The following is a 27,687-nucleotide window of genomic DNA, read 5'->3' as shown; positions in this document are numbered from 1 at the left end:
AAGAAGGAAATAAGTCATGAATAAATGGAATCGAAAATAAATATAGATATCAGCTCTCAGTAGACACAACTAGCATTTTTTGGGGTACCTTATGGTGCTCTTCTTGCCCAATTTTAGCAATTTGTGAAAGCTGGGAGTTGAGTAGGATGGTGAAACATAGATTACTATCAAAACAAAATATATTGAAGTTTGGTTGTATCGATATATGACGCTCAACTAAGCCAACAAATTTTTTTTTTTTTTTCCCCGATTGTCTTAATACAATGAATGTAAACAATGCCAAAAGGACCTCTATGAAGACAAAACTATTAAAAAAGACTGTTGTTTTGATTGATGGCGCCCAAAACAGAGTCAAGTTGGCTTTGGATCGCCTTCAACTTACTGAGCATATACACTGGACAAAAGGGAAAAAAAAATCGGGAAAAAAAAATTACTGAAAAGAAAGGCCAGATACTTTTATCCTCAATCAGTTTGACAAACATTCAAGATTATTAGATTGGACCGAGGGGACCTTAGTAAGGACAACAAATTTTTGAATAATATTTGGTTGTATTGGTTTTTAGGGCAAAAAATAAATTTCTAGTTTTTGCATATCTACTTGAAAATTTTGAGTTTTTCCACTTCAAAGACAGGGCCAAAGCAACTACAATTAAAACAAGCATTTAAGGAAACAGATATAGTATTGATGATTCATCGCAATTGATCTTTTTTTTTATTAAGAAAACAAAACAAAACTCTTAGAAACAATCGCAAAATCACTTTACTCAAACAAACAAAGAATTAAAATAAAATAGTGCACGAAAAAATACTTTTAATAAAATTGTGAGCTAAAATACTTGCATATTTAAGGGTCTCTACAGGATTGGTTCCGACAAGTAGAAAACCAAAGATTGCACAAATGTTCAATCAATAAGAATAAAATCCTTAAAATTTGTTACCTCTAATCTGGTGATCTGATCACGGAGCAACTGAATTTCTGACTTATATCGAGAAACATCGCTTTCTAACTCTAACCTCTGAATTTCAGCACGTGCTTGGGCTAAACCGAGTTTCAGATCTTCACAGGCTTCTTGTAGCGTAGTGTTTTGACTCTTATCCCTAGAAGATCAGACATGAAACAAGAGATCTAACTCTGGAACGTAAACAAACAAAATTTAACTCGATATATAATTATATTACACTAGTAAGAACACAAAAGAATGCCATAAAAGATGGGAAAATACGAGCATTGGACCATAAATGACACAAAAGAATAAATATATGAGGAAATAGTAAACAATGGAGGACAGATAAATATGAAAGAAAAGGAGCTGTAGTATATAAAAAAGTATTTAGCCAATAGAAAGGACCTTTTTTTCTTGACAAATTTTTCTTGACCTCGTTTGCAGCTGGTGTTAACCTGTTTGTGTTAACCTGCAGCTGGTGTTAACCTCGTTTGCAGCTGATGTTAAACCTCGTTTAAAGCTACAGAAAACACTAAGATGGTAGTGGATCCAACTAAAGAGAGAGAGAGAGCTATAGTTACCACACTCACTCTTATCTCATTTCTTAGAGAGGGGTTTATTAAAGTTTTTAAAAAAAGTTTATTAAACTTAAAGTTTTTTTAAAGTTTTTAAAAAGTACAAATAAAATAGGTAATTGCATTATCCGTCGAATGACTTTTCTGAAATCCATATTGGCTAGGTGGTATTATTTCTTTTTCTTCCGCAAATTTACTAGTTTTATCATGCATTATTTTTTAAAAAATCTTCAAAATAACGGATATAATTAAAATAGGGCGGTAATTATTAATCTCCTCATTATTTCCGTACTTATACAAAGGTATAATGCGGCTTTTCTCTAGACCTTTTGGAACAATTCCTTTTTGAAAAGACAAATTCATTTAAAGAAATTAAAATATGAGATATCACCGGAAAAATATGTTTCAGAACACGTTTGGGCCTGTGATCAATACCAGGAGCCTCTGATGGTCCCAAGGAATTCAGAGTCTTCTTCAAATCATTTTGGGAAACCGGTTCAAAAACAAAACTACTACCATCATTATAAAAATTTGAGGAAATTTGACTTTCGTCTTCTTTAATAATATCATTATCAAATAGTGACGACATATTTTGACTCAACCTCAGTAAAAAATCTACAATAGTTCTCCCAGTATTAAGATGCGATTTTCATTGGTTTTTAAGATGGGGACCTTAAAATAAAAGGGATTATTAAAAAGGATTTAAAAAAGAGAAGAAGAGCTATGAATCTTCAAGGAGACTTTTAAGGTTATAGTGAATTTGACATTTCTCTAATCTTAGTAATAAACTTCCTTCATAGCCCCAATTCCCCTTTTTATCCTTTTTTTCTCCTTGCTGGTAGTCGATTATCATTCCTCACTATCTTCAAGCTTGCTATTCATTACATCCAGTAGAAAGTATTTGATAGTGGAGCAGCTGATCCCCTTTGTAAGACCACTGTTCTTCTCTTAAACTTTATCTACAGCATCTCTAAGTCTGAAAAGCATCATCATACTAAGTGATCTGCTGCCTATAGAAACCAGGTTAATGCCTTTATAGTTGCCACACTCACTCTTATCTCATTTCTTAGAGAGGGGTTTATTAAAGCTTTTAAAAAAAGTTTATTAAACTTAAAGTTTTTAAAAAGTATTTTAAAGTACTTCTTATTTTTCAAAAATCATATTCACAATCTTTAGTAAACTATCTTTAACTTCACAACCACCATATTTAAAAATTGATTTTCCACCCTATCAGTATCTGAGACAATTATTTTTTTAGTACTGTCACTAATTCTTCCTTACAAAATAAATTCCCCTTTACTTCCAAAGCGTCAAAAAATTTTTTTATTCTTTTCTATATCCTTTCTTGTAACTTTATCACGGTTTAGCCCGTTTTTGAAATGTTCTGTCCGTCTCTCTTTAACCGTTCCCTTTAAATTTTGAACATGCCAGTTCAATATTTTACTATTATGCCGTCTGGCTACGTCTTCCAGATCCTCAGAAGTTTTGTCCAAGGCCTCCACTTTATATGTTCTTAATTCATATTTTAATGCTTTCTCCAGTTTCTTCCATTCCTCTTATTTTCATATGAATTATCACTCAAATACTTCTTGTACAAGCGTTTCCTCTTCTCTACTAAACTTAAAAAATTTTCACTAATATTCCTATTTGCATTTCTTGGGGTACCTTATGGTGCTCTTCTTGCCCAATTTTAGTAAGTTGTGAAAGCTGGGAGATGAGTAGGATAGTGAAAGATAGATTACTATCTTCCCGGGCGAACAGCTGAACAACAAGTTAATATTCGATAGGGCTAGTTTATTAGAGGACGGAGGTAGCGAGGGTATAAGAAGGCAATTTTATTTATATTACGGAGTTGAAAAAAAAATGAAAGAGGGAAATAAGTTATGAATAAAGGGAATCGAGAATAAATATGGATATCAGCTCTCAGTAGACACAACCAGCATTTTCTGGGGTACCTTATGGTGCTCTTCTTGCCCAATTTTAGCAATTTGTGAAAGTTGGGAGTTGAGTAGGATGGTGAAAGATAAATTACTATCAAAACAAAGTATTTTGAAGTTTGGTTGTATCGATATATGACGTTCAGCTAAGCCAACAATTTTTCTTTTTCGATTGTCTTAATCATAGTTTATATAATTAGGCAGCAAGTTTACCGCATATGATTTCTGGCTCTTCATTCTTGGTGTGAACAAAAAGCTCCTCCCACTTATTTCTGCACTTATGGGTTAGTGCGTTTGCTTCAATCAATGAGAAATGGTTGCAAAGTACATTATTCGTAATTGCGAAAGCAGAAAAAAAATTGGTCAGCCGGCCAAGTGGTTTGCAAGTGTCGCATCTCACAGGTATGACTTAATTTATAGACGTATTACGACTTAATCTATTATTTATATACAGTGGACTCAACTGGTTGACCTATGTAGGAATTTATAAAAAAAGGGGACGGGGGGTTGATGAAATTTGTGAAAATAATTTTTTTTTTCTTCTAATAACTGGTGGAATAGATGTGATGGTTTCAGGGGCGGATCCAGGATTTTTTAGGGAGGGGGGCGCAAAATAGGTTGATCCGATAAACTAACGTTAGGAGCAAGTTTACTTAATGCAAACTTGCGTTAATAAGGTAAATTACACTACTTTAGGGGGGGGGGGGTACCCCTCGCCCCCCTCTGGATCCACCAATGGATGGTTTATAATTTTTTTTTTTCACGTCGTGATATTTATTTTCTACCATATTTATTTTCTTTATAAGACTAGTTTCGTTTTCAAGCAATGTTTTCGTATTAAATGGGTAGACCTTTTCTGAACTTTAAACAATAAACACCTCTGCTTGAAAATCTTTGCTCTTTGTGAATTTACATAGCGATGAGAGTTCCTGATTGAGGCCAATTTTAGGACTTGGATTCTAATTATTGGTTGCCGTGGTAAAAGTTGGCACAATAGCCCTATCCAAGAAAACGCCAAACTTCTGTTAAAAAGTGTTTTTTATAAAATTATAAAGGAGTATTCAAATAAAACTTATTTTTAACTTGACTATTGTTGTAAATTCATTCTTTGTTTTTCTTTCCATTCTTAAAGCAATGTTATATTTACATTTTGCATTATTACAGCCCACTGTATATACATTTATATAAATTTATATGCAGTGTTACAGCCATATACATTATTCTCCTTTCCTTTTTTATTCTTTAATAATAATTTCTGGTCATTTTGACTTTGAGTTATTGTAGGCTTCTGTTTTTACTGATCTGAAGTTCAATATGGCCTCTACTTTTCTTTAAAAAAAACTTTCTTTTTCGTAAAGTTTTCGTAGTATATATATATATATATATATATATATATATATATATATATATATATATATATATATATATATATATATATATATATATATATATATATATATATATATATATATATATATATATATATATATATATATATATATATATATATATATATATATATATATATATATATATATATATATATATATATATATATATATATATATATATATATATATATATATATATATATATATATATATATATATATATATATATATATATATATATATAAATATATATATATATATATATATATATATATATATATATATATATATATATATATATATATATATATATATATATATATATATATATATCGGCGCGTAAAAACAGCTCCTCTCATTTGATCTGCCCTCAGCGGTCCAATTACCCTGGAACACGTATTTTGGTAGAAACTTTCTCAAAATGCCTTTGAAACCAACTTGAGACTTCGAAACCTATTTTTAATTCCTAAAAACAACTAATAATAACATTGCACTACTAATTACCAATTTTCATGTATGTATTGGAATAAATTAATTTAAAATTAATTTCTTCAAAATTAGTTTTCCATCGTTGAAGCCAAGTTTCGCGTTCAAGAGAGATCTGACTTGTCTACCCGTGAAAAGATCTAATGTTGCTTATGTTTATACTGGTTTATACATTCTCTGGAGCAATCGCACCTCGGTACGGGTTTTTATAATGGGTGGGATAGGGAAAGATCATACTGCTATTATATATACTGTGGTCTTAATGCAGCGAATGTAAACAACGCCAAAAGGACCTCTATGAAGACAAAACTATTAAAAAAGACTGTTGTTTTGATTGATGGCGCCCAAAACAGAGTCAAGTTCGTTTTGTGTCGCCTTCAACTTATTGAGCATATACACTGGACAAAATGAAACTAAGAGGAAAAAAAAATCGGAAAAAAATGACTGAAAAGAAAGGCCAAATACTTTATCCTCAATCAGTTTGACAAACATTCAAGATTATTAGATTGGACCGAGGGGACCTTAGTAAGGACAACAAATTTTTGAATAATATTTGGTTGTATTGGTTTTTAGGGCAAAAAATAAATTTCTAGTTTTTGCATATCTACTTGAAAATTTTGAAAGTTTTTCCACTTCAAAGACAGGGCCAAATGAACCACAATTAAAACCAGCATTTAAGGAATTGACGCTTTTTTTATTAAGAAAAAAAAACAAAACTCTTTGAAACAATCGCAAAATCCCTTGAGTCAAACAAAAAAAGTATTAAAATAAAATACAGCACGAAAAGATACTTTTAATAAAATTGTGAATTAAAATACTTGTATATTTAAGGGTCTCTACAGGATAGGTTACGACGATAGGTTGTACTTTTTGACAATTTATTTTTAAAATTTTCGTTGCTTTGCGGCAGAAAGTACTTTCTCCAACGCATGCACTTGCTTTATCATAGAAATTGTTACTGATTTAAATTTTATTTAGAATACGAGTGGACACGCTTTTGATTATGTAGATCATGTATAGGTCAGCACGGTAATCGTAGCAAGTCAATGTTTATTTAGCAGCATAAATTCCATAATAACAGTTAGATTAAAGTTCTCGCTGCTAAAGGTGCAAATTATTTCCCATGTAATGTAGGACACAGAGGCCCTACTCCTACCATTAGAACCAGGATACACAGTAATAAGTGATTTGTTTGTATCCTGCTTCTCCTGGACAGTGACTGTGCAACTTTCCTGCTCAAGTGATGGAATAATATACTGTAAGCAATACGTCGTTTTAGTGGAATTAAACTGTACCTTTACCGTCCTAACATTCAGGGGCCGATCTAAAGTAAAATCTCTGGCGAGGCCTAATGTGACAAGGCCACCAATGAGCAAAATCTTGGGAGGAACCCAATGTGACAAAGGTACCAATAATTAACGAAATTGACAAATTTATTATAACGAAGGAGTGAAAAAAGTAAGGAATGAGGGTGCCAGAAAAATCTTGGAGGGAGCCGGGTCCTCTCTGGATTCGCCACTGCTAAAACTTACGCAAATACCTACTATCATCTGACTCCTAGTCCCTAATTCTGCCTAGCTGAAACAATCAAGCAACACTATTTGATACGCGTGACAGACTGAGTTCCATCATTTTACTTACGCTCCAATTCTGGAAATCGCATGACACGTAACCACGCTTCGACACAATTTCAAATTATGATGTAAAAATTATTTTGTAAGTTCAAAATTCTCAAATATCTCATTCTCGTATCACTTAAATAAATGGGCAAAATGAATGTGGAAAAGCTCGCGGTCTAAGCAGATAAAAAAAAAGAACAAAGTAATCTTAATTACAATATCATCCAAAACAGTTGTTAGTATTCACTGCTGCCCCCCGCCCGAAAAAACATCTTGGCTAGTGACGCTTCTGAAGGTACTCGTGAAGAAGGTGGACTTAATTTTGAAAAGCAAATTTTGGTTTTTAATGAGTCACTTAATCCGCTGCTTTGATTTTGCTGAATGATTAAAATAAAATTAAAAAATTTAAAATAAATACTTACTAAATAATAATAATAATAAATACTTAATATAAAATTAAAATAAAATATTATTCTCGTTAAAATATTTACAAATGTTTTGACAAGGGATTACAACAATTCAAAAACCTTAAAAAATAAAATAAAAGTCTGAAACTTAGCAGAAATCGTTGTTAGAAATCGGACTTGCAGTAAAAATCAAATATCTTGAATAGACCTCAGTGTGAAAAGACATTGAATTGCGTAAAGAGCAAAAAACTGCTAATTGCGAAAGATATTAGTATATATTTTAACAAGAGATTAAAACAATTCAAAAACCTTAAAAAAGAAAACCAAAAGTTTGAAACATAGTAGAAATCGTTGTTAGAAAAACATCATTACCGAATTTCTTTTATTATAAGTATAAGCAATGTTTTTTTTATGTTTGTTTTTTTAAATCGCTAAAGTTATTATATAAACTGGAAAAATACTTACGGTGCCTGAACAATAGTTTTAACGTTATAATTCAAACTATAAGAATACCTGAAAATGTTAAAATAGTTTGTTTTTCTGTTAGATAAAATCCACTCGCAACATGATTAAGCTTACAGATTTGAACGCAGCCAGTTAGTTATATAACGTCAGTAGGAAGGCCTTAAAAAATGAAAATTTGCAATTATTACAAATGATGATTCTCTATTTTGATAAGGGATTACAATTCAAAAACCTTAAAAAAGAGAACTAAAATTTTCAAGCTTAGTAGATATCGTTGTTAGATATCGGACTAGCTTCAATAATCAAATATTTTTGAAAAAACTGCCGTATAAAAGGACATTCAATTGCGTAAAGAACAAAAAACTGGTAATTGCAAAAACATTTGTATTTATTTTATAGATATCGTTGTTAGAAATCGGACTTCTTTAATAATCAAATATCTTTGAAAAGACTGAGTATGAAAAGACAGCAAATTTTCTGCGGTTAGAATGCAAGCGACAATGAGAATCTACATATAAAAGCCTGCCGCGTCCCGAAGCCCGATGGTTGGTAATTGCAAAAATATTTGTGTATATTTTAACAAGGGATTACAACAATTAAAAAACCTTAAGAAAGAAAACCAAAACTTTGAAGGTTAGTAGATATCGTTGTTAGAAATCGGATTTGCTTTAATAGTCAAATATCTTTGAAAAGACTACGATATGAAAAGACAGCAAATTGTCTGCGGTAGGAAGACAAGCGACAATAGCTGCGTTCGTTTTCGTCGTTCTATGTAAATCCAATCCTCGATTTTAGAATTAAGCCGTTCGTTTTCGCCGTTCGGTTTTATTTTGCGCTTATAAGCCGTTCTTGGAAATGCCGTTCTTCGTTCTTACAACGACAAACTGAGCCTCATACTCTGTTTCACAACTTTGGTTTTATTTTTGAGCGCCATAATTTAAAATCCAAAACAATGCAAAAAGAACTACCAGCCAGTTAATTGATTTGTTTAACTTTGTAGCTTTCATTGTTAGTACGTTTCATCTAAAAATGTTAGGAATTCGTTTTGTAGGTATGTCAGAGGGTTAATATCTTTTAACAAGTTTGTGGAAGTAGTTTTGGCATCAAGTGCTTTCCAAACTTAGCCTACTCAAAAAATTTCTGAGGTGTACTTTGGAAAATCTTAAGAGGAATTCTTCCATATCATAGATTACAATTACTTTCCAAAACATATGGGAGGTAACCACTGGCCCTCTTTTGCCTAACCCTTCCCCCTCCAAAAAATATTTGCAATACTTTATTCCGAAAATTATACAGAAAAATATTTTATTCCAAAACATACCATGCAGAATAATTGTAGCTAATACATTTTGCCTGTGACCCTGCTCTACTTTATCCAACCCTCCTAATGTTCAAATCTAATCCTGAAATTTCACATTTGCCATTTCTTCTGTCAATCTGTATCTTTTGTTTTATCCCATGTACCTGTAAATTCAATCAACTTTGACAAAACAAGAACTAGAAAAACAGTGACAGGCAGCAGAATGCATTTGAAATATAATTTCGGCTATATATTTGCACATTAGGGGGGCTGGAGTAAAGTATTGGAGAGTTGTATGATTTTCCCCTAGATATGTAGGCTAAGTGGATAGTCATTAGTACCTGATGCTGTCTCTATTGCTTTTAATTAGATGAGAGAAAAAAAAATACAAAGATAGTCTCCCTGGAAAAGAAAGAGCCCAAAAGTTAGATTAAATATGTCAAATCTTGAAGGTTTATCCCTTCTGTCTATTTAAGGAACACAGATACGTAATTGAAGCCTTGTTCATTTTTATCTTAAGGGTGCCCTACTTTTATGACCTTACATTTGATGGGTGAAAAATAGTACTTTTTCATCCATCATTTGTCATGATTATTTTCTACAAGAGTGTTTTCTTACAAATGACTCGTTTATATTAGAGGTTCATTTACAATATATTTCCCTTGTTGTTAAAGCCAAAGAGCGGTAAGTTTCCTATATAGAGGTTTCGGACAAGGTGGTTCTAAGAGCGCACTTCTTGTTTTGATAAAATTCTAATTTTAGGAGTTATTATAGTTCTTAATATTGGACGTGATCGTCTCTTGCTAGGTTGCTAGCTACCGGTGCGACCCAGATAGGAGTTTCGGACAAGGCACTTCTAAAAGTGCACTTCTTGTTTTGATCTGACTACTTTTCAGAGCTATGGGCTATTATATTTCTTCGTATTGGATGTGATCGTCTTTTACTAGGTTGCTCGCTATCACTGCAACCAGGATTTCAAGTTATCTTGTCAATAGATTATTTCAGATAACATGGGCTAGATGTCGTTCTTTATAATGAATCTAGTTTTAATTATAAAATTAAAATTATTGTTCAGACACCATAAATATTTTTGCTGTTTACATAATAACTTTAGCAATCCTGAACTAGAATCTAAAATCAAATAAAATTTTCCAGTCGAAAAATTAGCGTGCATAAATATTGCATTCACTTATTACGTGATATATGGTTATAATCTATATACGATTATAATGTCATTCATCAAGCTTGTACATAAAAATGTAGTATTTTGTCAACATTGATTCTATTTTAAAAACTACTTTATTTTTAATTAGGCCTACAAAAGCCACTAGATGTAGCAATTTCCTTTAAAATGAGCCATTATACAGCTCTCAAAGATTTTCCAGTGCCCAGCTAGCTGAGGAGGAAAAATCGATAGGAAAAAAATACAGTATGTGAAGAATATCGTAGTTACAGCCAATTTTCTTGATTTTCAAGGCAATATATTTTCCTTGTTATTCAAGCAAAGGGACGGTAAGTTTGCTATAAAGAAGTTTTGGACAAGGCGGTTCTAATAGTGTTCTTCTTATTTTGATCTGAACCTATTTTCAGGAGTTATGGGTTACTTTAATTTTTACTAAGGGGCGTGATCATGTCTTACTAGGTTGCAAGCTACTGCTGCAATCCGGATTCGTTTGGTACTCTTGTCTTTGTAATACGAGAAAAATCATTCCCTTCCTATCTTTTCAACATATTGTAAACAGTAACCTTTCCAATGTGATTACATTCACTTTATATACAAAACAGACAGATATACAAAAATGCGATGAACTTAGGCTGGTTGTTCTCTAATATAGATGTTCTTTATTTGATGTGAAACTACAAACAAGAAAAAGCTTATGGATTTTTCCAAATTGAAATAGTGAGAGACGACCCAGCTACAACCTACGATTATGACGTCATTGAGCAATCTTTAACATAAAATATGCAGTTTAAAAAAAAAAATTATTCTATTTTAAAAATAATTTGTTTTAATTACAAAAGGTTCTTAACCCTATTAATTTCCATTAATTTATTAATTTCTTAAGCTATTTGTGGAAAATAGAATAAAAAAGATGCTGTATAGGCAGAATGTTGTAGTAACTGCCACTTCTCTTGATTTTCAAGCCAATATATTTCCCTTTCTGTTCAAGCCAAAGGAAAGGAGATTTCCTATATAGGGGTTTCGGACAAGGCAGTTCTAATGGTATACTTTTTATTTTTATCTGACACTATTTTTAGCAGTTATGGATCAAACATCATCATCAGTAATGATAATGATGGGAAATAGAGAGAATAATATAATCTTTATAATGTTATATTCGTATATTTTTAGAAAAAATTATACTATTCGTATATTAGGCTATTTATTAAAAGAGAGAAGGCTTCAATCATGGTGGCACAACAAAGGTACTAGAAAAAATATTTTTCTTTTTATAAAACTAAAAACTGCAAAAAAAAGTTTAATCTGTAGCAATCAAGCCAAGAAGATTCTGGAATTACAAGCCTTTAAACAGCAACTAATTGGAATATTTGTGCATAATTCTGATATTCCAACAAAAATGACTTCATTAGAAAATGCTATGTAGTTCGTTACATAACATTTATGGGAAACAAAATTAGCACTCAACAAAATGTGAAAAGAATTATTCAACTCTCTGAAGGTATTAAATATATGCAATAAGTTTTTGTCACGTTTTTACAAGGTAGAATTAGTTTTTAAGACGGGGTATGTTTTCTTATAATTTCTTATCATTATAATTTTAACGATATACAGTCCCAAGCACAATTATATATGAGCTGAAGTAGCTCAGCTGAGAGGGTGTCAGACTGCTGGTTTAAGAGTCCAACAGTCGTTCACTAGCTTCAGGAAAACAAAATTTGTTGTATTTATTATTTTTTCCTTTTTTGTCAGAAACATTCTGAAAAGTATTGTCGTGACAGTGGTAGCTGCAACCTTGTAAAAGCGTAAACGTTACGTAGTAAAAAAAATAGCCTCAGTGGCAAATAATTTGCTATCACTTCCATCCACCACTTAAAGTACACCCTAGACAGTCAATCAGTTTGATCAAAAGGTTCCGTCAATCAATTAATTAAAACATGATTGACAATCTAGGAACTTGTTTGACGCTTGAGTCAAGCATTGATGGTGATTGATAGAACGTTTGAACGAATCAATCAGTTCTTAGACGGTCAATTATGCTTTAACAATTGATTGATGGAACCTTTTGATCAAAATGATTGACCCTCCAGGGGGTCCTTTAGAATCCTAAACGGTAAGTAAGTCTCAAGTAAAACTTCTCTCCATACACTTCTTTAATCTGCTTATAAAATCTTAGAGCACATTACTTCTCAATATCAGTAAGCCAAACATGTATATCTGGTCCTGAAGGCACAAATCTAAGATCCTAGGGAAATCATTAGGTTTACAATGAGAAGCTTGGCCCTCATTCCATGCCCACAAAAAGCCAGAATTATCCAACAGGGCTTTAAGCTCTTTTGGCCATGATGCTTTTTTAAAAGATTTCAAAAGAAAAATTTTAATTTTCATTCTAGAATTATTCTATGTAATTTATATCTAAAATTATTTCATGCAAGAAAAAATCAGACAAAAAGCTCTTTTTCTTGCTAAAACAAAACGACTACTTTCACCATATAATAATAGGATTTTATGCTATCGCTAGTGACACAAAGGGAAAAAAAAAGAAAAACTTACCTAGCAGCACAGGCAAGAGCAGAAATTTTAATTGTTTTGTCGCAGCTTCACTAATTGTTTCATTTGAACTAAATAGGGCAAGACTATTTACAAGTTTAGTTGAATTTTCAAGGGATATTATTGCAGTTTTTACATTATCCTGAAAAAGAAAAAACATTGTATAAACAGTTACAGAAACAAATTTTCACCAGTTACAGAAAGAAATTTCAAATTTTCATAAATTTTAATTATCCTACAGGTCTTTTGGCCAACAGGTCTACATAGCAGCACAGGCAAGAGCAGAAATTTTTAATTGTTTTGATGTAACTTCACTAATAGTTTAATTGAATTTTAAAGGGATATTATTGCAGTTTTACATTATCCTGGAAAAGCAAAAAACACTGTATAAGCAGTTACAGAAACAAATTTTCACCAGTTACAGATAGAAATTTAAAATTTTCATAAATTTTAATTATCCTACACGTCTTTCGGCCAACAGGTCTACATGGCAGCACAGGCAAGACCAAAAATTTTTAATTGTTTTGATGCAACTTCACTAATAGTTTAATTGAATTTTCAAGGGATATTATTGCAGTTTTACATTATCCTGAAAAAGCAAAAAACATAGTATAAACAGTTACAGAAACAAATTTTTACCAATTACATATAGAAATTTCAAATTTTCATAAACTGGATTTGTTGATGATTCTGGTAAGCCAGTCTTTTATGTATTATTGTTGTTGACAATAGCTTGTTCTAACAACAATTTCCATCCTTACAAATTTAATTATCCAACATGTCTTTTGCCCATGATGCTTTTTTAGAAGATTTTTAAAAAAGATTACAATTTTCTATCAATAATTAAACCCAAGTATCTTACTTTATCACTTATTGCTATTTTTTCGAAGATTTTTTGAAGATTGTAATTTTCCATCCAGAATTATTGCCCCCTTAGATTTAGGAAAATGTCCTTTTTGTTATTTTCATTGAAAAAAAACTTAAAAAGACAAAATTATTTACAATGGAAACCTTGGACTTCATTCCATGCCCACAAAAAGCCAGAATTATCCAACAGGGCTTTAAGCTCTTTTGGCCATGATGCTTTTCTAGAAAATTTTAACATCTCATTGTGTGGCACCTGTGCAAGACAAGTATTGGACAAATGTAATATCTGTAACCAAACCTTCATCATCTGCATAATCATCTTATGATGCTAACTAGGTAAACCTAGGTTACCTTTAAGAACTAGACTACTTAAATTATTTTGCAAGCATACTGTTATTTTAAAATATGTAAACTGTGGAAACTCCAATTGTCTCACCATTGTGAAGACCAGGTTGTAGACCAGTATAAAACTAAATGGAATGGTCATAATAACTAGAGAAAAGCTTTACCAAGGCTTTTTGGTTGTAACTGCCATAATTTGCAACAATTTTAGAATAGCCAATCTTTAATTTTGTTTTAGTATCAACAAGAATCTTATGCCTATTAGAATTAATGCTACTGCTAACAGTTAAACCTAGTCAACGAATAGAAATAACACAGGGGATATAAAACTTCTGCAATTTAAATTCTCGGTTGAAGAATCACTACTAAAAATAAGATTCTCACATTTATCAACATTTAGATCTAGATTACGAAATGAAGAGGCGACCATTAAACAGAACACGAAAGCCCACAATAAGCGTGGCTAACTGAAATTAAGTCATCAGCATAAGCAAGATATGATAGCCTACATCAGAAAGACCCAAAAAACAATTAGTCAAAATACACTCTCACTGCAGTATTAAATATATAAGAATAGAGGACTCAACTTTGTTTAACACCATTTTTAATTGATATGTGGCCAAAATAATCACCATTAGAAGAGTTTAAACATGCATATGAGTGATAATACCAAAATTTCGAAACTAATATAACAAAGGGACTAACACCAAGTTGACTAAGAGCAAACCAAGCTTGAGCATGAAAAAATAAAAGATTATTCTACTTGTTTTTATGTCTTAAAAAGACATTGCTTATACTTATAAGAAAAGAAATTCAGCAATATTTTCTAACACTGATTTTGTTCTAAGCTTCAAACTTTTGATATTGTTTTTTAAGGTTTGAATTACTGTAATATCTTGCTAGTATGTATACAAATATTTTTAGTAATTCCATGCAATTTAATGTTTTTTAATACTGAGATGTTTTCAAAAATATTTGATCATTAAAGCAAATCTGATTTCTAACAAAGATTTCCACTAAGCACCAAACTTTTGGGGTTTTTTAAAGGTTTTTGAATTGCCAAAATCCCTTGTCAAAATATATTTGCAATTGCCAGTTTTTTCTCTTTGAGCAATTTAATATAAACTTTTCCAAGCATAAAAATCTCCATTTTTTATGCATAAGTTTGACAAATGTGACAACATCACTGCAATACAGATGAATTTAAAAATGACGCCACTCATAAAAATATGTTTTTTTTTCCAAAATTAAGGCTCTTAACAAATTTTCTCAAACTTCTAACCTATCTAAACCGTTTTTTTTGGCCAGAACATTCAAGGAGGCCAATTTTCCTGAACAAATATGAAGCCGCTTTAGAGAAAGAATACATAAATAAACAAATACACAATGATTGCTCACTTATAAAGATAGTAGGGAGAGTGGTATATGCAGGGACAGATTTTAGAAAACCTCCAAAATGTATGGTTAACATTGGAGAAGGAAAATTATTTATAGCACAAATGAAAGCTCCAGAACTGCTGCATAAACTGTGATTTTCGTGTATAGCTATAAGAAAAAAAGGAGGTTGTCCCTGCTTTTACCATTTGTCCCACTAAGTACCAGGGTTGGTATATCTTGGGACACGAGGTGGTATACTGTGGGATATTGTAAAAAGATTCATGTATTGGTGAAAAACTTTGACTTTTTTTTGCTTTTCCAGCTCTTCCAACAGTCCCAACTTTTCCTTTAGCCCTGTCACCCAGTGCTTTCTTATCTTTTCTTTCGGATTCTTGTTCTTCAATCTGTTTTTTCACAGGAGTCTCAGTAGGAATCTGTGTAGAGACTTTCTTCCTGCCTCTGTCAATCAGTACACGTGACGTGGCTGGCACAACTGCAAAATATGTGTGGGACTCACGGGTATTGATTATCAGAAGCTTCGAGTTTTCAGGGGAAGTATGCGAGTAAGTCTTGAAATTTTTGCAACATTCCAGAAACAGTTTATGGTTTACCCATCCGGAAGGCAAAGTTCCTCCAGCAGAGTTATCAGGAGTACCAGTCAGCGTATGAGGTTGAAATATCTTGCGTGGGACTATACTGTAAGGAGAAAGGTACTTTCCGCTGGCTGAGATGGTTCTAGCTATAGGCACAAGGATACCACGCTCAGTTGAGGTTTCTTTGCCCACTATTTTGTAACCCTTCTAGCAAAAACCTTTGGAGGAACAGGAACAGTGGTGACTGAGGTTTCATCACAGTTGAATATGTTGGTTGGTGTAAATGGAGTTTTCTTCAAAACTGACAGCAAGTTGGAGAAAAACTCCTGTACATTGTGCTTGTAAGGGCTTGTGGCATGCCCCAAACTTATTCCCTCTGCCTTTCTAGGTGAAAGCTCTGAGTTTCGAGCCTGAAATCCAGCTAACCAGTCTATACTAGCTTCTCTGGAGTCTGTCCAGCTGTCTAGGACAGTCTTGTTGTTAGCAACAGCGTAGTTGCAAGCAAGGGTTCTGGTGTCTCAACTGGTCACACCGTAACACATTCTGCTCGCTTGCAGCAAGCATTGAGAGTGATGCTTCTTCTTCCGGTGTAAAAATATTAGCAAATCCGAACTGTAAGAATTCATACAGTGTTGGCGGCATGGGGGGGGGGGATGAGGATGTTAATAATATGCCTTCTACACTCAGAGAAAAAGAGACAGAAAGAGAGAGAGAGAGAACTTATGGTATTCTCAAACCCCATTTCAGACCTGAAGATAATTACAAAACATTGCCCCAAGAATGGCAAAGCTGCCTATGGGCTGTGGGCAGATTCAATGCAACCCCTCACTGTTTACAACATCACTACAAATAAAATCAACTTTATTACCCTTTTCTCTCCCCGTCAATGTTGACCAAAATTGATTCACAATTTGTGACTTTAACTGCCCACACAATAAAAGAAAAAGAAAATGGTGTTACCACCATTGAGAGAAAACTAAAGATTACAACAAAGAGGAAAGGGGATAATTACAAAACCCAAAAAGAGGAAAAGAAAGGACATTTATCTTAAAGAACAAGAACTGAAAGGTTCAACATGTGGTATATCATGGCTCACTAAATACCACTTGTCCTTGTCCCAGTATATACCCTGTGACCTCTACTTGCAAATTGTGTCTGATTTTTTTTATTGTTGCATATTTTTCCACAAGATGGTCACACAACATGACCTATTGTTTTAGCTTTTGTTTGCTATCTTACACACACAATTTCTGCAGACAATAACAAAATAAAGCACAAACAACTATTACCTGAATATTTTTTTGGGGGTATAGCCGAAACTTTGAGGTCAATTTTCTCAAAAACAAAAATAGCAACTTACCAAAATGATAGAACTCTCATGTCCGCCAGTAAATGAACTATACTAGGTGGCTTTATTGGATTTTTTTAAGAATGCTAGATGGCAGATAAGTATTGTGTCCCGCCTTATACCCTGCCCTGCATATACCACTTACCCCCTATATACACTCTCTTTATAAACAAACAATAATTGTATAGCAATTATGACAAGTTGAATCATTTTGCAAAAGTCTGCAAAAGTAGCAAGAAAACAGTAAACTTCTTCTTCTATTTAACAGCAGTATTTAACAGTAAACCTCATAAACCAAAAGGCTTTCTTCTTCTTCTTCTATTTAACAGCAGGCGGGCTTTTCAGTAACACTATTTAGCCCTTTTCCTTTTGCTTCACTCTGTGGGCTACAGAGCTACTGGCTTGATTGCCTCATATTTATTAGATATATTCAGATATCTTTCAGCAGATCTTTCGACTCTAGGAGTTCAAATATAAGATGATAGATGTCGATTTCTATACTCTGTGTGCAGGTATAGTTGGCTAGGCTCTTGGCTGATAGTGGGATTTTGTGGTGTTTGAAGTATTTTAACAGTTTAGAAAGCAAGGTATGTTGTGCAGACGTCAGCATATTACATTCAAATAGGCAATGGTCAATTGTTTCATTATTCATATTACAATGCCTGCAAAAGAGGGGACAGGGGAATTGAACCACTTGAATTAGAAAGCTTATATGAGAATGCAAGGAAATTTAGTCCATTTGTTCCAGAACGAATTCTATGATAAATTTTAGAAAGATACTTATTGGGAAAGGGGAAAGGATAGGATTAATCTTATTAAAATTAATATCTGGTAGCCTCCATCGGTAAATATCTCTAATTGGGATTGGTCTCCCACTTGGCTGGTCAATATTTATAGCATTTTTTGCTATTTCATCAACCTGATGATTACCGCTTGTGCCAGAGTGGCTAGGAATGTACTGAAAGTAAGTTTTTATGCCACTTGAAGCAAGATTATCAATAATACTGAGACAATGATAAGTGTCAATGTCCAACTTATATTGAGGAGCTGAGGCCATCAACTCAAGGCTTGATAAATAGTCGGAATAGATGATAATATTATTTGAATTTTCAATCAAAGATTGGTTTTGCTTAAGGTGTTCTAATGCCATGATTATGGCATTTAACTCAGCAGACATTATACATAAAGTATTAAATAATCTCTCGCCCAGTGCAATTGTCAGGTGAGGAAGGAAAACACCACGTGCAACCTTCTCATTCATTTTTGACCCATCAACAAATATTTGGAAATGATTTTTATAGGTAATTGTATTGAGTTCTGCAAATTTTTTCTGAACAAAAGCAATGGGGGTTAAATCTTTATTCCATTTTGAAAATTCAGTATTTATTATGGGAAATGACCAATTCCATGGAGGGGATTGGGGGAAAGTAGGTGCAATAGACTTTGCTGGTACAGGGAACTTCTTTTGAATATTGGCATACTCATCTGCAATACCTCTATACATGGCTGGATTTCTTAACCAATTATGTAATGTGTGTGAGCTATTTGATTAAATTTTTGTAAGATGTTTTATCAAGAGAAAGCTACGTCTCTCCCTTATTGTTGTTAATCCACTCTCCATAAGCAGAAACTTGGTGCTTGTGGGTTTCCTAAGACCAAATATGAGACGTATTATATCAGTTTGTGTTGTTTCAATTTTTTGCATCTGGGTCTTTGCACATGCACCATAGACAATGAGCCCATAGTCAATATGGGGTCTTATATGTGATTAATAAAACTGGAGTAAGGTTTTCTCCTTACAACCCCAGGGTGTGAAAAGAAGTCTTTTTAGTATATTTGCTTTTCTATAACATTTTTTTATTTTGTTTGAAATGTGGAGGTGTAAATTAAGTTTTTGGTCAAGCATGAGACCTAGGTAATTAATATTATTATCTTCTGGAATAGTTGTTTTATTTAGAGTTAGTTTTGCATTAACATGATTCGCTTCATGTGAAATTGGATTATTTTTGAATTGGTGGGTGCAATGGGTAAATCTGAATGCTGAGAGAATTTTTAAAACTGGAAATGTGACTTTTGCAGATTTGACTGTGCTATCTGAAAGGTGTTGCCAGATGACCATAGCACCAGATCATCAGCATATTGTAGATTCGTGTGGGGTAGGTTCATGTCCCAGAGATATAGGGCAAATAGGAGGCAACTGAGGACTGCTCCCTGAGGTAGGCCTTTGGATATTGTCTTTTGGGGTGAAGAGGCTGAACCAACACAAACAATGAAACTTCGCACTTCTATGAAGGATTTAATAAAGGATACTAGCTTGGGAGGTACTCCAAGGTTTGCAAGTTTATTTAAAAGGATTTGGTGGTTCACATTGTCATATGCTCCTTCAAAATCAAGGAAAGCTGCCACTAGGATATTATTTTTTGAGAAAGATTCATTTATTGCATTTGTTAGCAAAATGAAAGCATCTGTTGAGGAGTGGTATTTCCTGAATCCAGTTTGAGTGTGTGGGATCATGTTATTATTCTCAACAAACCAGAGAAGTCTGTGATAAATCATTTTCTCCATTATTTTCCCCATCACAGGTGTAATCATTATGGGCCTATAGGACTCAGGGTTATCTTTTGGTTTATTTTTCTTTAGGATTGGTAGGAGGGACGAACATTTCCATATATTGGGGAACCTAGAGGATGCCCAAGCGTGATTATAACAATTTAGCAGTTCTTGTTTGTATGAAGGTGTGAGATTCTTTATCCATGTAGGGTGTATATTGTCATAGCTGCTGCTAGTTTTGGACCTAATATGATGTATTGCATTATTCAATTCCTGGATTGAAAATGGATTAGTTATGTACTTGGATCCTGGGCGTGGTTGGTAACTAGGGTTCATAGGAATTGTGGACAGATTGCTTTGATTGTTTGATGTTAGCTTATTAACAAAAAGAGTTGCAAATAGGTTAGCCTTTTCAATATCATTGTCATAATGGGTATTATTATGTATAAGCTCATACAGGAGTGGGTTGGGAGAAGTCTTTTTCCCACAGATGTGGCTTATGACTTTATGTATAATTGGCTCATGCATTTCTCTGGAGAGATTATTTGCAAAATTATTCCAGTATTTATATTTAGCATCTATTATAGTCCTTTTTAGATTAGATTCTGCTTGTAATTTTTTTAAATATGTAGTAGGAGTTGGTTTTTTTATGAATTCTGTCCTAGCTGCCTTTTTTATCTTCCATTTATTTAGACACTCATTTGTCCACCATGCTTTAGGAATTTGTTTAGGGAATGTTTTCTTAGGTGTTGTCCTGGGGATAGCATGATTAGCTGTATTTATTAGTAAAGATGTCAAGGCTTCAGCATGTGTGTCAACTGTTGTGTTAGAAATGCATGAACTTTGGGTGAAACTTGTAATTTCATCATTTAGCTTATTTTGGAAAATAGACCAATTTGCTTTAGTGTTGATATATTTGGAAGTATGAGAAGAAGTTTCAGCAGGTTCATTTAGGGAGCAAACTATAGCAACGTGGTCTGTACACAGACTATCACTTTTATTTATGTAAATTTTGTTCAAAAAATTTAAAGACACAATTTGTAGGTCAATTGTGGAGAATTTGGCACTTTTGGGGTTAAAATATGTATTTAGGTTTGGAGGGGTAGCAACAGCTAATTCATTATTATTTGAAATCATATGCTCAATAAATTTACCAGCTTTATTTGCTGGTTTATTCCCCACAAAAGGCTGTGGGCATTGAAATCACCACAAATAATTATGTTTTTTAACATATTAGAATTATTTATATAATTAAAGAAATCCTTGGCATCTGAAGTTTGGCCATTAGGGTTATAAAAGCTTATTATGTAGGTTTTTAAATTATTCAGCCAAACACTTATACCAATTACATCAACATCATTTTCAAAATCTGGAAAATTGATGCCACAAAATTTTATATTATTATTAACTAATAAAGCTACACCACCTCCTTTTCTCTCTGAAGATCTATCCTTTCTCAGGATAGTGTATCCCAGAGACTTAATTTGTTGATTTTGGGTTAAATGAGTTTCCTGGAGGCAAGCAATATTAATGGAATTATTATTCATACATGATATTAGTTCATTTAGCTTATTTTCTGTGAGTGATCTTACATTCCATTGGAGTATTGATAAATGTTGTGTTGTTGATTTATTCTTCATATGACTGTGTATCAATGTTCAGCTTTGTTAAAAGTAAAGCAAGATCTTTTTTTGCTTGAATGAGCATATCATCTGGGATGTAGATTTTTGCCAATTCTGCAATAATTTTTGTTTTCTGTAGTTGATGTATGTTCATGGCCTGAACTGCATTACAGTTTAGAATGAATAAGCATATATTTGGGGATTGCATTTTTGGTAGTGCATCCTGTTTGTTGGTTAAGGGATTGATTCCTGGTAGTGTTTCTGGTTTGTTTCTTCTTGGGGGGAGGGCCAGGCTGGCCTCATCTCACCGGAAAACAAGGCTTGCTGGCTTGGTGATTCCTTCTGATAGGGATTTGAGCTAGGGGGCTTAGAAGATGTTGTTTTATATGGGGTGCTTGATGCATTTGGGGCATTTGACTTGGGGGTTTTGGTTGGTTTCATTACAGGCTTTATTTGGTATTGTTGGGCAGCATTTGCTTCCATTGCTGCAAAGGGGTATGGGATGGCCTTCTCTGTTGATATTTGGAGTGTTAGAGCTCTTTTCTTGTATGCAGGGCATAATGATTTATTTGTAGATTCATGTGGACCTTTGCAATTGATGCATGTAGGATACTACTAGAAAACCAACCATAGAATTTCACAGTGGTATTCTGTCCTGGCAAAGAAATTCCTATTGCTCATGCATTGTTGTGGTTCTACCTTAATGAACAGGGCAAAGAGACTCAAATAGACATTGAGTCCAATGTACACTCTGTAATGGCATTTTTTCGAGTAGGCACAGAGAGACTAAACAAATTAAAATAAGAGACAGCAAGAACAAATTGAAAGAGAGACAGCTAGGGGATGGCCTGAAGCTAAAAGAAGTTTACCAATAGATATTCTCCTATTTTGAAACATCAGGTCTGATTTGACCATCATGAATCAGATTATTCTTAAAGTAGATTGTTTGGTCATTCCTCTCAAATCTCATAAAGATATTCTTAACCACATTGATGCATCACATCAAGGAATAAAAAAGACTAATCAGCAAGCTTGCTTCATTGTTTTCTGGCCACGAATGACAAAGGATATTGAAGACTACATTAAACATTGTTATGCTTGCACCAAATATCAAATCTCAAATCAAAAGGAGCCCTTGTTACCCAAAACATTCCCCACTTACCTGGGAAAAGGATGGCTGCAACTTATTTCATGATAACAGAGAACAGTATCTTATAACAGCCAGTTTATTGAGCTTGACAGAGTTGGGCACTATGCACACACCCGCCATATCACAGCATGTCTGAGGAGGCATTTTGTAAGACATGGAATCCCATGCATACTTGTATCTGATAACAGTCTGCAATTTACATCACAACGGTTTTAGAAATTTGTGAAACATCATCACCAAATTTTCCCTTAATGAAATGGCTTGACAGAAAGATCAGTACAGACTGTCAAAGATATCCTTTTTAAAATTGAGCTACCTAGAGGGGATTATAATTTGGCCTGACTTGAATACAGGAACAACCCTATCAATGATTTTGTATCACCAGCCCAGCTACTAATGAGCAGAGAATTTAGATCAATTGTTCTGTGCACAAGGAAACTTCTCTCCCCATATACAGTCCATCATGGTAAATTCAGAAAATATAGAAATAAGCAACAAACATGCCAAAGGACATATCATGATAAGAACTCAAAGAAGCTAAATTCCTTACAAGCTGGACAAGCAGTCCAAGCCCAAATCCATGGCAAAGTATGGGAATCTGGTGTAATTAGGAAAGCAGACACTAACCCTTGATCATACATAGTTGAGACAAATGATGGGAGAACATATTGCTGGAATAGGAATCATACAAAAAATCTTCACCAGCTAAATAAACCAATTTCTACTGGTCAACCAGCAAGAACTCTGCATGCTGAAACCCCTGCAATGTCATTTTTTTTTTAAATTCTGCATCATCATCAAACGTGCCAGGCATTTTAATTCTATCACCATCCAAAAATACATTTATAGCTGCCACACCTCCATCCAAAACCCCTGAATTAAGCTGCCCACAATAAAAGCCCAGCCTTCCGCACACCAATACTCACAACCAGCACTGATCTTGATCTTGCAGTCTATAGTCTAAAGTTTAAAAATATGTTTAAAGAAAACCTATTTGGGAAGAAAAGTTGGTAGTTGAGTGGGACAAAAAGTCCCACTCATATTTCCATGGCTTGTTATTCTGTTCCTTGTCCAGTCTGGACTTGAAGAACACAGCCATGGGTGCAGTTGTTGTTTCAGCTTGAAGGCTATTCCAATCATTGACAACATGCTCAGAAAAGAAGTGTTGCTGCATTTGTGCATTGACAGAATGTTTTACATTTTATATATTATAATAGGCCTAGGCTATATGTAGCTGGCAACATAATTTAGCTAGGATAATAGTGTAGGCCTATACATTGATTAAACTTTTTATGTTCTTTGATGATTTAATAGCTAGCCTACTATAGGGAGAAATTACATTTTTAGCCCTTTATATGGGCCCAAGAATTAAACAGTGCATATTAATCAGCAGTTTAAAAATACATGAAAAAAACTGGTTAATTAGACCAAATTACAGTAAATTCTTTTGCAGTTCATATTATTGACTTACAAATAAAGTAAACATACCACATGAAGCCTTTTCTTATGCTCTTTCTAAATATAATAATCATTTTTGTTGGAAATGAAGGTACTCCTGTATTAAACGTACTCTTTTATATACTACAATGGAAATCAGTCACAAGAAACCCATTTTTCAAGGGTTAATTCAAGACTGCTATAGAGTAATGCAATGCATAGTGTGGTTTTCATTGCATTATAATATTTAAACTGTTGTTTTTTGGGGTTTAGGGGGGGGAAGGTACCTAGGTTAGGTTATGTAATAATATATGCTATGCTTCACCCCCACCCCCTTAATGTGCAAACTTGCCCAAATTGTTTCTAAACTATTATATATTCATCCTATTTTATTTTACTTCATTAGCAATAACCAAACTAGCAGTATATAAAAGAGTACATTTAATACAGGAGTACCAAAATGAATTTTACCCCCAGCCCTATATATAACAATTCCGATTATATTTTTGCAGGTTAGGGGGGGGGGGGAAACTTTATTTCTGATGTAAATGAGAGGTAAATTTAAACTTTACCCACACCCCTCCCCTAATGTGCAAATATAAACCCTGAATTGGTATATATATGGGTGGGGACAAAATTCATTTTCAACAAAAATGATTAGTATATTTGGAAAAAGCATAAAAAAATACATCAAGTGGTATGTTTACTTTATTCAAGTCAATAATATGAACTGCAAAAAATTTACCAAAATTGCCACTTTTGGTTTATTCAGGAGTTGTAATTATTTTTTTCTGACTTGATAACTTCCAAAAATGATTTTTGAAGTTTCAAGCTCTTTTTAACATTCCTTATAATTTGTTTTTTAAACAACATTTTACTAGCCTATACAATGTTTACTAGCCTATTACATTTTATAGTAAAATAATGGTAAATATTTACCAAATCATATTATTGAGTTACAAATAAAGTGAATATACCACTTGATGCCTTTTTTTATGCTATTTACAAATATAATAATCATTTTTGTTGGAAATGAATTTTAGCCCCCCCCCCCTCAGCTATATATACCAATTCAGGGTATATATTTGCACATTAGGGGGGGGGGGTTTAAACTTACCTTTCAGTTACATCAGAAATAAAAGTACCCCCAACCCCCTAATGTGCAAATATATACCCTGAATTGGTATATATAGGGGTGGGGGCTAAAATTCATTTCCGACAAAAATGATTATTATATTTGTAAAGAGCATATAAAAAGGCATCAAGTGGTATATTCAATTTATGGTAAAGTTCTACCAAATCATATTATTGAGTTAGAAATAAAGTGAATACACCATTAGATGCCTTTTTTTATGCTGATCATGAACATAATAATCATTTCGGTAAAATTCTACTTTAGCTACTTCTGACTATCTTGGAAAGGAGTTTGGTTAGGAAAATCAAAATTTCAGGGATGGGTCTACAGGCTAAAGCATGTCCCGGGACGGTATTTTGAAGTTCCTACCTCCACTCCTTCACTCTCTAGAGGGTCCCGACCTTTGATTACCTTTAAAAATATGTGTGTTGTAAAAGTGAAACCTTACAGAATAGATCTTGTGCTTAAAATGAAGTCCAACAAAATTGTTTTCAGCCTCACAACTTTGCTCAATCCTGATTTATAGAGTTTTAAAGATATTCAAATAAATTTCATAAATTTTGAAAATTAATATTGATAAGGCTTTAAATACTACTCAAATAACAGGAATTGCATTTTCAGAACTAAAGCCAGAGAAAAAGAATCTTATAACTGAAAATTAAGGTAAAATGTTGTTTTATCAAAATTACAATAGGTATAGACCTGTCATGTAGGCAAATTTCAGGATCCTCTAGAGGGAGAAGGAGAGGTGATAAGTACTTCAAAATACCTTCCCAGGACATATTTTAGCCAGTAGACCCATCCCTGAAAGTTTCATTTTCCTAACCTCACCCCTTTCCAAGATAGGTAAAAGTAACTAAAGTAGAATTTTACCATCATTTCTATTGGAAATGAATTTCAGCCCCCCCCCCCTATATATATACCTAAACCTGAATTGGCATATATCGGGGGGGGGGGGCTGACATTGATTTCCAATAGAAATGATTATGATGTTTGTAATCAGCATAAAAAAGGCATTGAATGGTGTATTCACTTTTTCTAACTCAATAATATGATATGGTAGAACTTTACTGGTATATTCACTTTAGTTGTAACTCAATAATATGATTTGGTAAATAGGCTATTTACCAAAATAACATTTTCCTATTATTTTAGAATGTGCTCCAAATATCCAATTTTTTCTTCCCAAATGTTTTCTTTGACCATATTTTCAAACTGTTGGTAACTATGGAGTGTTTTACCTAAGTGATGTATTCACTTTCATCCTAACTAGGCCTAATAAACAAACTGCATGGCCTTTTTTGCTCAACCAAGCTTTCTTGATAGAGCTGGCTTTTGCTTTCAAGGCTTCACCACATTTCTTGCAATTGAAAGCTTTCGTTTCGTTTACAGCTCCACAGGTACAAGTAGTAATCCCTCTTTTGGACCATTTTGTTAGCCCACTAAGGATTTTTTTCTTGTCCATGCTGATAATAGTCAAACCTTTTGCTCGTTCATTTCCGATTTTATTGCCATCTATCAAAATCTATTTTTGAAATTTTTGCCTCATAGAGATGATTTGTCAAAAATAGTCAGAATCGCCGTTTATATTTTTAAAAGAAGAATTCTTAAACATTCTCATTGAAATAATCCTATCCCATAGCCCATCAATTAAGATTTATCTTCCTCCTTTTAAGTTTATGGTTAATTCTGTCACAAGACATATTGCATATGACCTATTATAAATAAATTTATATATTATTATATTATATAATTTATCTATTATATATTATTTATAAATAAAGTTTTGCTTAGAGAATTTGATTTCTTCCATTTGATATTCCCATGATTTTGAAGAAGTCCTTTTAAAAGTTTAAAGAGCTATTGCTGACTATGGTAATGACTTGATATTCACCAAGTCTGACTGAATTCGGATGCGTATCATGCGAATTCTCTGACTTTAGTTCTAAGTTTCAGTGTTACACAGTTTTAGAAAGAAAAAAAAATTGCCTTTTACAGATTCAATTTGAATATGTGCGAAAATTCATGGTCCATGCAGCATGATTTCATAAAGACACTGAAAACCTTCACAGGTTAAACTGCATTCAGATTAAGAATGTCGCAGTTGATGAGAATGCAGCATTATGATTTTTTTTTTTTTTTACAATTAGGGAATCTTAAGGTTAATTTACAGAACCAAAGGCAGACATTAAACACATCATATAACAATCAATCCTTTTATCTTGGGCAACGTTATAGCATAAAATCAATTATTTCTGTAAAATTTATCAAAAGCTAAATGTTTTTTTAATTACTTTCCTTACAGAAGCTTTGCCAAACGTATTCTTATTCTTTAAAATTATATTCCGTCAAACTTGCATATTTTCCTAAGAGATAATGTCACCAATCCCGGGAAGCTAGTCCATCTAATAG

General features: G+C 33.1%; 1 long non-coding RNA gene across 1 annotated transcript in view; it reads right to left on the bottom strand.

Moving 5' to 3' along the window:
* The window catches only part of LOC148941490 (uncharacterized), a 60,751-nt gene that overhangs the window by 6,092 nt on the left and 26,972 nt on the right, over nt 1-27,687 (bottom strand). The window contains exon 2 of the long non-coding RNA XR_016143306.1: nt 939-1,098. This is a non-coding gene — a long non-coding RNA (uncharacterized LOC148941490). The remainder of the gene's footprint in view (nt 1-938; nt 1,099-27,687) is intronic.

The sequence above is a fragment of the Artemia sp. Qi Xiang Cuo genome, chromosome 18 (assembly GCF_049724085.1).
Source record: "Artemia sp. Qi Xiang Cuo chromosome 18, ASM4972408v1, whole genome shotgun sequence".
Lineage (NCBI taxonomy): Eukaryota > Metazoa > Arthropoda > Branchiopoda > Anostraca > Artemiidae > Artemia > Artemia sp. Qi Xiang Cuo.
This window is presented reverse-complemented; position numbering and strand designations above follow the sequence as displayed.